The 17,154-nt window shown below is 46.4% G+C and overlaps 2 pseudogenes; one reads left to right on the top strand and one right to left on the bottom strand.

The window, feature by feature from the left end:
• The first annotated feature begins 2,307 nt into the window (after positions 1–2,307).
• LOC127776920 (heat shock 70 kDa protein BIP5-like) lies at positions 2,308–16,403 on the top strand (annotated as a pseudogene).
• Positions 7,698–8,809, bottom strand: LOC127775708 (uncharacterized; annotated as a pseudogene).
• Positions 16,404–17,154: the final 751 nt, after the last annotated feature.

Genomic DNA, 17,154 nt, shown 5'->3' with positions numbered 1-17,154 from the left:
CACAAAAGATGAGAGAGAGAGTAGCAAGCGCTTAGCCAAGAGCTAGCACCGGCACAAGCTCCTATAAGACACAGCCAATAGTGTTCATTAGTCATTTATTCTCACCTTTGGCATTGGAGAAGAGAAAAATGGTGGGTCCTCTCTCTACATAATAAAATGAATATTTGGCAGTGGATTGTTGGCGGCGGCGGCAGGTTCTTGGCGGTGGCAGCGTGTTCTTGCCGGCGGGTTCATTGCGGCGGCGAGGAGGAGAACGAGGAGGAGGAGGTGGGGGCATAGATCTGGCGGGCGGCAGCGGGTTCTTGGCGGCGGGTTCTTTGCGGCGGCGGTGGGTTCTTATGCATCAACCTCACTAGTCTTGTGGTACTTTCAGGAAATGACCAACACAAACTTTGGCACTAGAGAGAACATTGCAGTATGACGAAGAGGGTTCTCGTTCCTAATTCTCAGGTTTCTGATAAAAGCAGAACCTCTGCACTTCTCATTTTGACAAATCCTGGACAACTGAATTTTGAATGATGGTGGTTCTCTATTTTCTGTTCAAAATACAAAGTACATGTACTGCCTGAAAGGACTGTAAATGCATCAAAAGAGGATGATCATTATCTAAAAAAAATCAAAAGAGGATGGTGTATTGTAGTTTGATCATGATGGTAGCCCTTGTTTGTAATCTGAAATATTTAATCTCTGTAAAACGTTAAGAGTTTGGAAGGATAGTAGTGCAGATGCTATAAGCTGTAATTTGACACCTTTTTTGTTGTTCAAATTGCAAGAAATTCTGATCCCTTTGTAATCTGTACTATGAATTTTTCTATCTGAAATACAAATGGCGTGTTAGGTGTTCTGAAATATGCATTCTGATGGATGTGTTAAAAAATGTGATTATTTATCTTATTCCATTGATAAATAAAATATGGAATTGTGTAATCCAAAATTTTAAATGTCTGAAATCGTATGGTCAAAGTGTCGAAACTTGATTTCGGTAATACTAAAAGGGGTTGCGAATAAGCAGGAAAGTGGATGGGTTATGAGACAAAAGATTTATACAGGTTCAGGCCTTCTCGATGAGAAGTAATACTCTACTTCTGTCCGGAGAAATATTTCGCCGATTGTAGTATTGATCTGACGATCTCAAGTGTGGTTATACCCCCAAAGAGCCATGCTCTCCTTATATAGTTAGAGGAGTTAGGATTACAAGATAGAGACCTTATCCCATACGGTCTAATTCTTTATAACTACTTTACAATCATAGCCGACTAAGATTTACAGGATATTTACTTGATACACAAGATAATACAATACCCAAGTCTTATCCTATACATATTCTAGCTATATGAACTATTCACTGTAACTAGTCGGATAATCAAGCCTTGTGGGTAGATGGTACCATAATCTCCACACCAAGCATTATGCATCAATTTGATGTTGTCTGATGAATTGACAAAGACTCCCCAAAACATTTCGGCACTGGAGGCTACTGGTTATACAAAGTTTTATCCAAATTTAGTGCACTACAAGTTTACAATAAAGAAACGAAAACATGGCTCCAAGCCTCCAAGATACAGAACAACTAAAGGACAACATGATTACAGTTTTACAGTTAAGTAGCTTTGTTATATAGTCCTTTTTTTTCGAGGACAAGGAAGATCTTTATTCAGGATTTAGATCAACTCTTACAAGCTGTAGTAACTCATCTCAGTTATTCTCTAACCAAAATTTTGAGCAGGCTTCATAACGAGCCTTATTAGCTAAAGAATGACTGACTGAGTTTACACATCGGTGAACTTTTCTGACCAAGATCTCCCTGTCTCCAGTCATGAGGTCACACACCTCCCTGACTAAAAAGACCTGATCTGACAAGATTTTCTCTTTCATTTGTATCAATTGCAAAGCCTCCAAGCAATCTGTCTCTACTATAATCGGCCGTACAGTCCATTGGATTGCCAGTAATCCACGATTCCAGATTCCCAGGCGACTGCATTATCTCCACAATTCCCGGTGACTGCTCCTCGTCGGCTCCACGATCCCCGGTGACTGCGTCTGCCACATGTGCAGGTCTGGGTTCGATGCCTACCAGGGTGTATGCTGCAGCTGCATCATCCGTGGAGGATTCTTCTGCCATGACAGCTGCAGTTGCCGGCGATTGGGTTGCGATCAGATGCTGGAAGACGAACAGTCCTGCTCCTCCGATGACAATCTGACTATCGCGGACACACCATTGCCGATTGGTGAAGCGCGCGTCGCGCTTCTATAGCCGCCAAGCCAGGGTTGAGTTGAGCTGACGAAGGCACGCGAGCCGAGCGGATCATGGGCCACTACAGATCGCACACAGTGTGCAGCCAAGGAGGGCGCACCATTGTCCACGCGTCAGATATCTGGAGCAGGGTTGCAGACGAGAAGGTTTGCAGCCGGTCTCCACCAAATATTTTTCCCCTCAAAGCGACGCTCCCGCGTCGTGTCGACGGCAACCAAAAGCAAAACGAAACAGAGGCATGATACGGCGTGCGTCGGAGACAACGATGACGAAGCAGCTGGGCCCTCGCCGTGCTTCTCCTCTTCACGTCATCGGGCGGCTCTGCGGCGGCCGCTCCGCCATCGACCAAGGGTGGAGCTGCTGGTGCCAAGGGCAGCGGCGGCGGTGCACCGTGATCGGGATCAACCTCGGCACCACCTACTCATGGGTCAGCGTCTACCGGAACGGCATTGTCGAGATCATCGCCAACGACCAGGGGAATCATATTACACCTTGGTGGTGGTGGATCACCTTCACCGACGATGGCGAGCAGCTCATCGGCGAGGCCGCCAAGAACTAGGCAGCAACCAACCCGGAGCGGACCATCTACGACGCCAAGCGCCTCATCGGGCGGCAATTCGCCGACGCCGAGGTGCAGCGTGACATGAAGCTGTTATCGTTCGCCGTTGTCGATAGGTACAGCGAGCCGCACGTGCACGTCGAGGTAAAGGACAGCGACGTGCGGGTGTTGACTGTTGAGCCCCGAGGCCTACCTCGGCGAGAAGGAGAAGGTCACCACTCACCCGCGCTGTCGTCAACATGCTGTCCTACTTCAACAATGCGCAGCGCGTGGCAGGCCACCAAGGATGTCGGCGTCATCGCCGGGCTCACCATCGACCGCATCATCAACGAGCCGACCGCCGGCGCCATCGCCTACGACATCGACAAGAAGGGGACCGAGAAGAGCGTCCTCATCTTCGACCTCGGCGGCAACACGTTCGACATCAGCATCATAGCCATCGACAACGGCGTGTTCAAGGTCCTGGCAAGTGGTCACAAATGGCGACACCCACCTCGGCGGCGAGGACTTCGACCAGCGCGTCATGGACCATTTCATAAAGCTCATCAAGCGGAACGTCGGAGACGCGCGCGCTGGGGAAGCTCTGCCGCGATTGCGAGCGCGCCAAGCGCGTGCTCAGCAACTAGCACCAGGTGCGCAGTGAGATCAAGTCGCTGTTCGACAGTATGGACTTCTCAGAGCCGCTCACCAGGGGCGTGGTTCGAGGAGCTCAACAACGACCTCTTCAGGAAGACAATGCTGCTGGCAAACAAGGCGACGGCGGACCTCTTCAGGAAGACAATGCTGCTGGCAAACAAGGCGACGGCGGACCTCTTCAGGAAGACAATGCTGCTGGAAAAGAAGGCGATGGCGGACGCCTGGCTGAGCAAGGGTGACATCGACGAGATCGTCTCGTCGGCGGCAGCCGGCAGCAGCTACTCAAGGACTACTTCGGCGGCAAGAAGCCCAACCGTGGCGTGAACCCCGACGAGGCCATGGCCTACGGCGCCGCTGTGCAAGCTAGCATCATCAGTGGCAACGTCGACGAGAACACCGAGAGCATGATCATCCTTTTTTTTTTTGAGGTGAACGACGGCAGGAGCTCTGCTGGAATTTCATTAGAGGAGAGAAAAATAGTTCAGAGAATACAGGTGAAGACATCGAAGGAGAAGAAGGGAGAAATCCAAAAAAAACAAACGGAATCCGAAAAAGAAAAGACAATTAAGGAGGTTGGAAAGCAGTGTGTCTGAGATCAAGTTCCTCCTTTACTATTCTCGCAACATGGTCCTCTATGTAAGAGATGTTTTGAAAAATTCTTCTGTTTCTTTCCAACCAAACGTTCCACCAAGTGGCGAGAAGAGATCCTTTAACCCTGAATTTGAAAGGTTTGGGGTGTAGATGATTGAGATCAGCCCACCAAGCTGCGTTGTCATCTGCAGGTTGTGCCCCCGGGATGTTTTGCCATTGGCACACCATAAGCCAAACTTTTCTGAAGAAGGGGCAGACATTGAAGAGATGGTTAGTGTCTTCAAACGCCTCTCCACGCAGGCTACAAATCCAATTGCAAGGCCAGTGCCGGCGCAAAAGATTTTGGGCCGTGAGAGTTTTTTGGTGAAGGATTAGCCATCCAAAGAAGCGCATCTTCGGTTCAGCTGGGCACCTCCAAATGGAATGAAAATCAATCGAAGAGAAGGACCCTTGGAACTGAAATAAATAAGCACTGTTTGCAGAGTAGGATCCCGATTCGTTCAGGTTCCAAGTGATGTCGTCATTGGTTTGCGGTAGAAGCTGAACATTTTGCAGCATTCCCCCAAGCTGGACAAGATCGTTGATTTCTTCAATTGTAGTTAATTGCCAAAAGGAAAGGAGCCAAGAATTGCTTGTCAATTCCGTTTTAACCGATCTCTGTTTGCGCTTAGCTAGGTTGAAACACAAGGGTGCAATGTCTTTTGGACATGAATTTTGCAGCCACTTATCATGCCAAAAATTTATTTTTTCTCCATTACCCACAGTTATCGTAGTGGCAGCCTGAAAGAGTCTTTTGTCACAGTCATCGCAAGGTAAATCCATTCCAACCCAAGGCTTCCATTTGAACCAGAGCCACCGAAGTCTTAAAGCGCGAGAAAATTTCTCAAGGTCTAGAATTCCAAGGCCTCCTACAATTTTTGGTTTACAGACTGTACCCCAATTCACCAAGCTACTTCCCGGATTTGTTTTGTCAGGGTCTTCTCCCTTCCATAAGAAGGATCTGCGGTAACGATCTATTCTGCTGATTACCCATTTGGCAGCTTGAAGGGCAGTTAGATGAAAGGTCGGCAATGCACTCAACACTGATTGCACAAGAATTCTTCTCCCTTCTGACGTGAAGTAGCGTCCTTTCCAGCCAGGGAGACGCGATCCAATCTTTTCAATTAGAGGCAAGAAATCCACTTTCCTAAGCTTTCGAAAATGTAAAGGTAAGCCTAGGTAGCGGCAGGGGAAGGATTTCAAAGTTCCAGGGAAAGGAGTAATGACATGTGTCAAGTCGGTGGTGTCACAACGGATAGGGTAGATTTCAATCTTGTTCAGGTTTGTGTGGAGGCCTGAAGCTTGGGCAAATAAATTAAGAACCCTTTTAACTGCATCAATCTCGATAGGGTCGAGCTTGACAAACAAAGCGACGTCATCAGCGTATAGGGAGCATTGAAACCTGCTAAAACGCCCTCCAATTGGGTGAGCAGGGAGGCCTCTTCCGCAGCTTGAAAGAGTTTGTGCAGGGGCTCCATAGCGAGAATAAACAGGAGCGGAGATAGAGGATTCCCTTGCCGAAGTCCTCTGGCGTGCTGCAAAACAGTTCCTAGCGAACCGTTAAGTAGAACCTGGGAAGAGGAGGTTGCGAGAAGGTTTGAGATCCAATTCCTCCATCTGGTACCAAAACCATACCTTTGAAGGACTTCAAGCAAGTATGGCCATCCCACTGTATCAAAAGCCTTGGTAATGTCAACTTTGAAAGAGGGCTTCTGAATGGCTTCTATGTAAGGTACGCACTAGGTTCTGAACAAACAGGAAATTGTCATGAATTGCCCTTTTTCTGACAAAAGCACTTTGATTTTGAGAAACTAATTTATTTAGGCGCGGAGCAAGTCTATTTGCAAGGATTTTAGTCAAGATTTTTGCAAAGCTGTGGATTAGGCTTATAGGGCGATAGTGTTCCGGGCCAGTTGCCCCGTCTTTCTTCGGGATTAGGCATATGAAGGCTGAATTCAACCTTTCCAGTTGATTTGTATTCATGGCGAAGAAGGATTGAGCAGCTAGCAAAAGATCGTCTTTGATTATCTCCCAAGCAAATTTAAAAAAAAGCTCCAATGAAACCATCTGGGCCGGGTGACTTTTCAGACGGCATGGAGAAAACTGTTTGTTTTAGTTCTTCTTCTGTGATATCGTCTTCTTGATCGTCTAGATCGAAGGATGTGAAGTTGAGCGCTTCCCAATTGAGGCAAGACTGTCTTTGTGAAGGAGTTCCCAGCCTATCCGAGAAGAAGCGAAAAAGAGTATCAGCCTTGTCCTAGGTTGAGACTGCTAAACCGTTTGGGGACTGCTGGGTCTGGATGTAGTTTTTTCTCCTGCGGGAGTTTGCTTTGATATGAAAGAATTTGGAATTAACATCGCCTTCCTTTAACCACGTTAACCTCGATTGTTGTCGAATCTGTATCTTATTAAGGACAGCCAAGCCTAGGATCTTTGCTTTTAAATCATCGCGAAAGATGCGTTCATCAGCTGTCAGATTTCTCGTCTCTTGCGCAACATCCAGTTGAAAAACCACCTCATTAGCCACTGCTAATTGAAGCTTGATGTCTCCAACATTTTGTTGGCTCCATCTCTTGAGGTCACGTGCCAGCCGTTTCAGTTTGATGTGCAGGATGGCAAACGGGTTTGTTGCTAAAATCGGACGGAGCCAGGAGTCTTGTACTATTTCCAGGAAGCCTGGTATTTTGAACCAGAACGCTTCAAATCTGAAGCTTGGAGCTTTATCTTTCCATTCATTTCCTATTAGGAACAATGCAGCATGGTCTGAGGTTGAGGAGGAAAGAGGCTGCAGGGAGGCATTTGAAAACAAAATGTCCTACTCAGGTGATGCAAAAGCGCGATCGATTTTTGTTTGCGTTGGGTTTTGGCCATCACCCGCCCAAGTGTAACGTCGGCCTGGAAGATAAAGTTCCTTGACCTCAATTTTGTCAATTAACCCTTTGAAACGCTGCATCATTCTCCTGTTTAGGCGATCGTTGTTTTTGTCAGCTGCTTTATAGATTAAATTGAAATCCCCTATTAAAAGCCAAGCCGGTTTCATAGACGGGGAAAGGGATTCAAGCTCTGTCAAGAAGGCAATTTTATCTGCTTCAAGCTGGGGACCATATACCACCGTTATAGACCACTGGAGAGCCTCTTCAAGCATGGTGATGGTTGCTGTTAGAGAGTATTGACCTTGCTTAATTTCTGACATAGAGAAGAAGTTCGAATTACATGCAAGTATGATTCCACCTCTAGTTCCACTGGCCGGCAGAAAAGCAAAGGATTGGACAAAGTTTTGACCCAAGATACTTGAGATACTTCTGTCAGTAACAATTGCTAGCTTTGTTTCTTGCAAACACACAATGGAAGCACCAGTTTGATAAACAAAAGCTTTAACTGCATCCTGCTTTGCTTGGGCATTAAGCCCTCTTACATTCCAATTGAACAGATGAACATTGTCTCGTGACATAGTGCAAACAGAGAGGCAACTAGGGATGACATTTCAGTCGGCAAGCAGCATACAGAGCACACCGAAGCACAGCCAGCAAAGCTGGGAGAAACACAGGTGCGACAGCTGTACACAGTTGATGCAACTACTACAACCAAAAGTAACACAAGCTGGAGGCAGGACTGCAGGAGTGGGGGACAATTGCTGGCGCTGGAACTCTTTAGAATGAGATGATGCATATCAGCAATCATCACTTCACAGGGACTGCATAGCTGAGGGAGCATCAGACCGGCACCACCACCGCTTTCTTCTTGGCGGTCTTCAGGCGGGCGCCTTTGCATCCTCCCTTCTCAACCAGGGTTGTGATCATCTTCATTGAGGCAGGGGACAGCGGCTTCTTGAAATGCTGCACATACAGTTTTTTGATATTTTCATCAAAACGGGTTTGGTCATTTAAGAAACCAAAATTTTTAGCAAGAATTTCTTGAGCAAAATTTTCAATCTTGGTTCCAAATCTGCGCTTGCATGCCAATCGTTCACTATGTCTTTGAGGGGAGTGGAGTATCACCTTGTTGCGGCAAGGACGGCGAGAGCTCACGTCAGGGGTTGGAAGAAGCGCCGCTTGGACAGGCGTGGAGAGGCCTGCCACCAGCTCGTTCAAGTTCCTGGCCCCTGGAGGCATTTCTGCAGCAGCCCCCACAACGATCTCCTAGGCGCTGGAAGGGATGAAGACTGGTGAGGCAACTCTTGGGGAGGTGGTGTCTGGAGAGTACATGGAGTGCTGGATAGTGGCTTCATGGAGCATGGGGTCGAGGTGTTTTTCCAGCATGTCCAGCACCTGTCCCTGCGAGAAGATCAGTAGCTCAGGCTGCACATCATGGGGAGAGGAAGAAGAAAAATGTGTGGCAGTAAAATTTGCGCCCGCGTCAGGGCTCCCACTGTGGCGCGGTTGTGCATTCTTGCAAGGCGAAGGAACTTGAGGAGAGGGCTGACTGAGCTGGGGATCTTGTACCTCTTCTTGGGTAGTCGGGGGTGGACGTACCTCACTTGGGGAGCGAGAGCGGTAGGAGCGGCTTCTGCCTTCAGAGGGAGCCCTTGCCCGCTGCCGCCCACGCGAATCTTGAGTGTAGACCTGACGTTCACTACCAACCGGTTCCCTGCTCCGGCTGGAGGATCGTCCACCAACACGGCTCCAGAGGGAGCGGCTCCTATGCCGGCCTTGGGAGCGCTGCTCCCTGTCTTCTTCATCATCATCAAGGCCCTTTCTTGGATCAGGTGTAACATCCTGAAAATGTGTCATTTTCTAATCTTGTATCATGCTGATTCTTATGTTCTTAATAACCTTCTAGACCTAGGAAAATATCATTAGCGGGACCTCCTAAAACTAACTCGCATAAAACATCTATGGTATTTAATCTCTTTTGTGTTTTTCATTTAAAAATATATTTGGTATTTCTTGTTGGAATTCTATTTTCGAATATTAAACCTTCTTTCGACTAAAACTCTTTTATTCAAATTTAGTTTGAAAACCATTTTTACTATTATGAATTATGGTCCAAGAAATCCTCCAATTTTGCCCTTGAACCTAAATCAAAGTAATTCCAATCTCATTGGAATTAATTGTTAGCCCATCCTTTGATCTTAAAACCATCCTTTGATTATCGATCCAAATATCCAAATTCCTCCTTTTGATCTAGCCACCAATTTAATTTCTGTGGCTTGATTTCCTCTTTGGCACAAGAATAGTATTATTGCAAATATGGTGAATAATTGCTCTTGTGCTAAGAAAATTCCAATTTATATTCTTCACTCAACTTCCCCTTTTAGCCACAAATATACATAATACCAATTTTAGAATTGGTATCCTATTTATTGTCTTCAACTAATTCCCTTCAATATTCCCAAAAATATTTTGAGGAATATTATTAACTTCCCTTCCTATTTGAGTGCTTCCAAATAAATTCCCTCAAACTCCACCTCTAAATATTGCACTCAAATAAATTAAGAAATCTCGTTTGTGAATTCTTTCCGAATTCAAATTCTTTGCATAACCTAGTTATTCAAATCAAGTATTCAAATTAGACTTCTTTCCTTTTGTCATCGGGCCGAAACTCCATTCTTTCTTCCTTTTGGCCCAATCCCTTTTCTTTTCTATTTTCCACCTCCTTCTTGGGCTGTCGGCCCAGCTAAGCCGAGCCGGCCCAAACCAGCCCACACCTCAGCCGAGCCGCCGCCTCCTCCCGTGCGCGTGTTGCGCACGGCGCACGGCGCCGCCAACGCCTTCCCTCGCTGCGAAGTAATCGGCCGCCGTCATTCTTTTCTTCACGCTACCGTCGCCGTGTCTTCCTCGACCTCCTCCTCCGAACCGCCTCTCACAACCGCCCTTCTCTCCTATAAATAGCCGGCCCTTCTCTACACACAAGCCGAACTCTCTCTCTCTTCTCTCTCTCCCATGCCGGCCACTATCTTGCCATGCCCAATCTCCTTTACCGGAGCAACACTAACCAAATCCTCGCGCCACCATACTTGCCTCCCTCCGACGAACCCATTTTTCTAGTTTCCCCTTTCCTGTAGCCATCCTATAAGCCACCATCACCACTTCTTTTACTCGCCGGAGGTGAGCTCTTGTCGTCGCCGTTCCGGCCATCTCCCTCGCTCTCTCCGCCAGACACTGCCCTTCCCGGGTGCTTCGTGCTCGGGAACACGCGTGGACGCCGACGTCGCCGCCCTCCAGCCACCGGAGCGCCGCTGCCCCGCTCGCCTTCTCCTCTCTCTTCTCACGGCTCTCTCTCTCTGGAACAGAGAAGAGAAGAAGAAGAAGACGAGAGAAGGAGAGAGAAAAAGAAAAGGGGATTGACAGGTGGGCCCATCAACAGTAACTTTTCTCATTTTCTAGATTTAATTCAAATCCTATTCTTTAGAAGCCCATATCTCCTAAACCGTAGATCCGATTCCAGTGAAACTTGGACCTAAATTCATATACATTCAAACTCTTCATTTTGATATCAAATTTGCTATTTTAAGATTTTATTTGAATTTCCTTAATTTATTCAAATGCCATTTGAATAAATATTTGATTTAATCTTATAATTGAATTTACAATTTAAACTTATATTTGCTTTCCAAATATTTTCTTTTATTTCCAAAATGCCTTTTAGCCACTAAAAGCCGCCGGTTGGAACTTTACGCCTTCCATGGGGACGTTCGCGTGGTCTACGGACCTCAACGTCGGACCGTTGGTTGTAAAGCCCGGCATAAACCAAACCCAAGGTCGAAGTGCTGCTCCTGGCACCCCACGCCTTGATGCGTATAGCAGTCGGAGCTTCACTGATGCGTATAGCAGTCGGAGCTTCACTATCCCCTTGACCTCCATTGCACGCCGCATAGTTAGCTCTCGGGCTCTGTGTGATCCTAGCCGCTCCGCCACCACTCACGGTTGTCGGAGTAACACTTCCACCCCACTAAACTTGCACCCACCTCCTATTCTTCTAGCCGATATGTTGTCTATCGACACGGCTAGAAATGATACCAAACCTAGTCGTCATGCTACCCAACCCTAACGACGACTAGCAAACACCTAAAACCCTAGCCGATATTTATCCTACCTCGATATCGGCTTAAACAACTAAATCCTAGCCACTATTCTACCAAAGCCCAACCTTGACCCATATTAGCCACATGCCTATTTAACCATATCAACTATCCAGTATATTTCCTATCATACAAACCACGAGAGCCTCCACATAAAATATAGAGCCTAACCGATATGCTATCCTACTCCACAATCGACTCCCATATAACTAAACCCTAGCTATTATACCACCTAAACCTACCACTAGCAAATACTAGCCCCATAATCCCTATACCCTATAAAAGAGATAGGTTATACCTTAAACCCTAGCCCTCTTAGTCGTTTATCGTTTTCTTATTATTTTATGGCTTTTATTGAATTTGGTTCTTCCTCTTTCTCAATAGAGTTTATTGTATTTTGGATGGCAACCTATGGTATTTCGAGAATCGGATAATCATGTTGCCTATCTTGGATTTATTTGCGTTGGAGCAAGGCAAGTTATTATTCCTCTCCTTTGAGCATAATTATCCTATATTCTACATTCTATTCTACGCATTAGCCATTCATGATTTTGAATGCATAATCTGAACATATAGCAAACCAGTTATATGCTAGCTTTTGCTTAGCCCTGCCTAGTTAGATTGCATAAAATATAATGAACTTAGATTGGGACAGTATGTAAGATTTGGTTGATTTCCAGGTGGCTAGTACTGTCTCGGTCGATATAAGTTTACCAAGTACTTATGTCAAACAAACGAGTACGACCACAGCTTCTAGAATGGGGACAGACCTAGATATTATGTTAATTAACAATGTGGTACCTCTGTACAGTGGTTCTTATGTAAGTCCTCGCGAAGGAGGCAAATATATGCCGCGAAGGGCAAATGTGATATTTACCGAGGCGCAAGTAAATATCTTGATTATCGCGCGATGTGTGTGTGAATTATGAAAACCTGGTTGAGATGACGTGGGGTCTCTCATCCAGTTCTCTCTAAAAACCCCGGGAACGCCAGAACTCCTCTTGCTGCTGATAACGTTACATTCAAAGCGCATGGGGACTAGAGTTCATGGAACAAGTGCCACAATTGTTAATAACCTAATACTGGGCCATGACTAAGCTAATCATTATTGGCAAGTCGTGGACTGCGGGTAAAGCGTACATCTACTGCAGTATGAATATCCTTAAAACTATTCGAATAGCCGTGCTCACGGATTTGAGCATCGGGACTCATATGGTACTTTGGTTAGAAATATAATTCAAGATTTTCCTAAATACTGTTGCATATCAAACATTTCAGGAGTTCTACCTCTTTATTCTCAGCCTTCTGCAAGTAAATCTAGCTCTACACAGATATTACCTCTCATGCATTCATTGTTGAATAATATAATAGCTTGTTGAGTACGTTGTACTCACCCTTGCTTCAACCCCTCTTTTTTAGAGTCTATTTGGAGTTTTTGCCAAAGCTGGGAGTTCAATCACATAAGTTAGTTCCCTTTAAACCTAATCTTTACGTCTAGTATAGTTAGACGGTTTAATTCTATAGTAAAGCGGCAGAGTTGAGTCATCGTATAGCTTCTGCTGTAATAGTTAGCCACAAACTTGTAAATGTCCTATTATTTTATATAAAGATATCTCCTTTGGAGTCTTTACCAAATGTATGCGATGAAGATCCAGATTGTTGAACCTGTATCAATCTACTGATCTAGGGCTTGATACAGTTAAACATGTCGGTTTCTGAATCGTTAGTTTTGGGATCCGACATCAGGCTCCCTCCTACAGGGAAGCGGGAATTCCCGGAAGCGAACACCATCATCTTCTGCACCGTACTGATAGTCGTACGCACGGGCAAGCTTGCAGTGAAGGTCTTCCAGGGTGTCAATATGAATCAGGACATTGTAAGTCCACCCCTCCTTTGGCTCCTCTGGCGGCGGATTGTGGTGCGGTTCGAGGTCTGGAAGGGGGATGTCTGTGGGCAGACCTTTTTCATCAGCATTGGTGAGAGAGAAGCTCGAAGATCGCGGGATGAATTTTGGAGCGTCAGTCCAAATCCATAAGTCAAAAGTGCGGTTGTAGTTCCTGCGGCGGGAATACTCTTCAACATAATGAACAGAGCACTTTCTTCCAATGATCTTGGCTGCTGCTTCATTTGTACGGGCATGCATTGGGAGCCCCTCAATGCATACTCGAGCTCTGAATCTGAAACGCGCCGAGACACCATGCAAGCCTTCTTCCCACGGGCGGAAGAGATAGACTCGCCCAGACTTGGTGGCAAGCCGTGGCTGCCTCAGGATGGCATCCTTGTCACTCTGGCTGGCACATGTGATGAAAAAATCTTCAGGGTGAAACTTTGTAATCTGGATATCTGACCGCCTAATCCGGAATGCTGAACGAACATCGTCAGCAAACACATTGGGATCAACCTTGGAACCCTGAGTCCCAACTTGCCAAGCAACTATGGAGCGAGCAGAAAACTTCTGCCTCAGACGGTCAATCTCCTCCTGTGGCCGAAAGAACTACAGCTTCTTGAGAGGGGCGGTCGGCAAGGTCATCCATGGTGGGAGGGACTGGGAGAGCAAAGGATGGGAGGGATTTGGGTGGGAAACGGATTGGGGCGAGTGGAGGGAAAGAAACAGTGGAGGTGTGAGGGGGTGGCGAAGGAAGGGCTGTGGATTTAAAGGATTTTCTCTTTAGGCAGGAGGAAGCGAGATGACCGTTGCCCAAACTAAACCAACAGTGAAGAGGGTCTCTGCAGTCAAGAACTCGATGGCCTTGGCGGAGACAGCGGAAGCATTTACCTTCCATATGCTTCAGAAATCTCTCCCTCCTTAACTGTAATTGAAGTTGGTTGGTGTCCTCAGGGGAGAGAGCAGGTCTCTTCCGCCAACGATTTGCTTTGACTTCTTTCCACTGCGAATCGTCGACATCAAAGCTACCTTTCAGCTGATGTGAAACGGGAGGGATTTGAGCTGACATTTGCACTCTGCGTCCACTCTTAAGGATACGGAGATCTTTGGTTGCTGCTCCTTGGGAAACCACAGCTGGATCTGTCACTTCGACCAGATTAAAGCGCTGCTTCATGGTAGATGAACCAAGCTGCTCAGCAGGGAAGTTAAGGCGGTCGGCAAGAGGACGGATTTTCAGAGGGAGCTGCTCGTGCTGGGACTTGGAGCTAGGAAGCAAGGGGGCAGGAGTAGCAAGCACCTCGGAGTAAAGGCGACTTGCTTCGGGCAGCACCTCAGCAGGCAGATCTGAGAGCGAAGAGGATTTGCTTGGATCCTAAGTACGGAGAGTGATGAACCTTGAGTCCAATCGAGGAGATTGGCAAATCTGAGCTGCAGGAGAGGATTCATTGCTGGAGATTTGCTCACTATCCGGTAGATCTGGACAGGTGGGGCAAGGGGATTTGGGCGAGGGGCAGGAGGCTAGGGTTGTGGAAGGAAGGCTGTGGAGGGGATCTGGGATGGGGAAGGTTTCTAGTGTTGGGGAGGCTAGCGAGGCAATGGAAGCGCCGGCGAGCTGCTCCGGCGAGGAGCGGAATTGCCTGTGGCGGGGGTGGGTGTCGTTGCTAAGGGATGGCGACGGAGCCATTTTTCATTGCTAGAGTGAGTCCCTACCTTGTAGCTATGGGAACTAGCATGATCATCCTTGATGTCGCATCGCTGATGCTCGGCCTCGAGACGGCCGGCGGGCGTGATGGCCAAGTTTATCCCGTGCAACACGGTGGTACAGACGAAGAAGACGCAGGTATTCACCACCTATAAGGACAAGCAGATGATGGTGACCATCCAGGTGTTCGAGGACGAGCAAAGCATGACGAGGGACAACCTGCTGCTTGGCAAGTTCGACTTCACCGACATCGTGTTGGCGTTGAGAGGGCTGCCGCAGATCGAGATGACCTTCGACATGGACGTGAACGACATCCTCAGCGTGTAGGCCGCGGACAAGGCCACCGGCAAGTCGGAGAAGATCACTATCTCCAGAGACAACCGACGCCTGAGCCAGGAGGAGATTGACCGGATGGTGGGCAAGGCGGAGGAGTTCGCCGAGGAGGATTGGAGGCACTAGGAGCATGTCGACACCCGAAATAACCTGGAGGCCTACGTCTACAACATCAAGAATGCAGTGGACGGCAAGATGGCAGATGCCGTGGAGGGGGAGGAGAAGTAGAAGGTGGAGGAGGCGGAGAGGGAGGCGTACGAGTAGCTAGCTGGGCGACAACCATGACGGTGGCAAGGAGGAGTATGAGGAGAAGCTCAAGGAGCTAGAGGACGTGTGCAACCCCGTCATGTCGGCGGTGTACCAAAGAAGTCCGGTGGTTATATATGGCCATAAGGCCCAAGGCCCGATAGCCTGACCCATAGCACGACCATTTGGCCCAGCCCAAGCACGACTTCGCACGACTAGTGCTAGGCCCATGTTGGCCCTAACCTAATAGTTAGGTTGTGCCTGAGCTGATGCCTTGTCATGGTGGGCTAGGCCGGCCCGGCACGATTAAAGAAAAATAGTTGAGGGAACTAAAATAGACTTAAATCAGCCATATTAGGCATAGCCCATAGAGAACAGGGAAAAAATTAGACTTATTAGACACAGCAAAAAAAAATGAGGGAGGCAAAATAGACTTATTCTATAGAGTTGTCGTGCCTTCGGGCTGACCCGACACGGCCCAGCCCGGCGTGTAGGTCAGGCCGTACCAGCCCGACTGATCTCAGCCCCGACCCGGTCATGCCGGTTAAGGTGGCCCATTTGGCCATCTATATGTGGTAGTGCAATGCAACATGGCAACGTTGATGAGGGGGACCACGATGCGGAAAGGCTGATTCGCGATCGATTGCGAGGGCCAACTGGTAGCGATTAGTTCCCCCTCCCTCCCTCCACCTGGTTTCCATGTTTGGCACCGCATTACTTTCATATTTTAGTAAATTTATGCACATAAAATTTATACACCTCAAGTTTACACATCTAAAGTTTAGAGACTAAAAGTTTATAAGTCAAAAGTTTATATATCCAATTCAAATTTGAATTTGAATTCAAATATTTTTTATATATAGTATTTCTATATATCTAAAGTTTATAGACATCAAGTTTACAGACCCAACGTTTATAAACCCAAAGTTTATATCTGATTCAAATTTGAATTTGAATTCAAATATTTTCTATATATATAGTATTTCTATACATCTAAAGTTTATACACCTAAAGTTTATAGACCCAAAGTTTATAAGTCAAAAAGTTTACATACCCGATTCAAATTTGAATTTAAATTCAAATTTTTTATATATAGTATTTCTATACATAAATTTTTCTAATTTTTGTTTTTTTTAAATTTTTGTGTGGTGTACTGTAGTAGGGAAGAGAAGAAGGGGAGGAGGAAGGGGAGAAGAGGGACGTATAGGGGAGGGGGGTGCGGGCAGCGATCACCCGCGCGCCGTGTGCTAGCTCCCGTTTCATTGACTAACCACCTAGAGTTCTTTTTTCTTTTCTTTTTGCCGTTAAGTGTTGATGTGCTGGCACTGTGTCTATGGGTCTGTTTAGATCCCACCGAAAATTTTATATCCGGTCACATTGAACGTTTAAACAACTACATGAAATATTAAATATAGGCTAAAAAAATTAATTGCACAGGTTGCGACTAATTTGTGAGATGAATCTTTTAAGCCTAATTTCTCCATGATTTGACAATGTGGTACTACAGTAAACATTTGCTAATGACGGATTAATTAGGCTTAATTAATTCGTCTCGCGGTTTATTAGTTTTTTTATTAGTGTTCGACAACTTATGCAACACCCTATATAATACCCGATGTGACACGCTAAAACTTTACAGCATGTATCTAAACACCCCCTATGTGTTCTGCACGTAAGTGACTCCAGTAGTTATAAGCTAATATCTCCAGCAAAAATAACCTTTTGCTTCCTATAAACTCTCCTTTCAATGTAAACGGGAAGAAATTGCCCGCTAAAAAATCGTACGTTCATAAATTTACTAGGGAGCACTGCTATTCATACCAAAATTTCCGAAGTAAATTTGTACTAATAATCATCTATCTCAACCGTCGTTTGATTTAAATTGATA

Source organism: Oryza glaberrima, chromosome 6 (assembly GCF_000147395.1).
Source record: "Oryza glaberrima chromosome 6, OglaRS2, whole genome shotgun sequence".
Classification (NCBI taxonomy): domain Eukaryota; kingdom Viridiplantae; phylum Streptophyta; class Magnoliopsida; order Poales; family Poaceae; genus Oryza; species Oryza glaberrima.
Note: the sequence above shows the minus strand (reverse complement) of the source record. Positions and strands in the feature narration are given on the sequence as shown.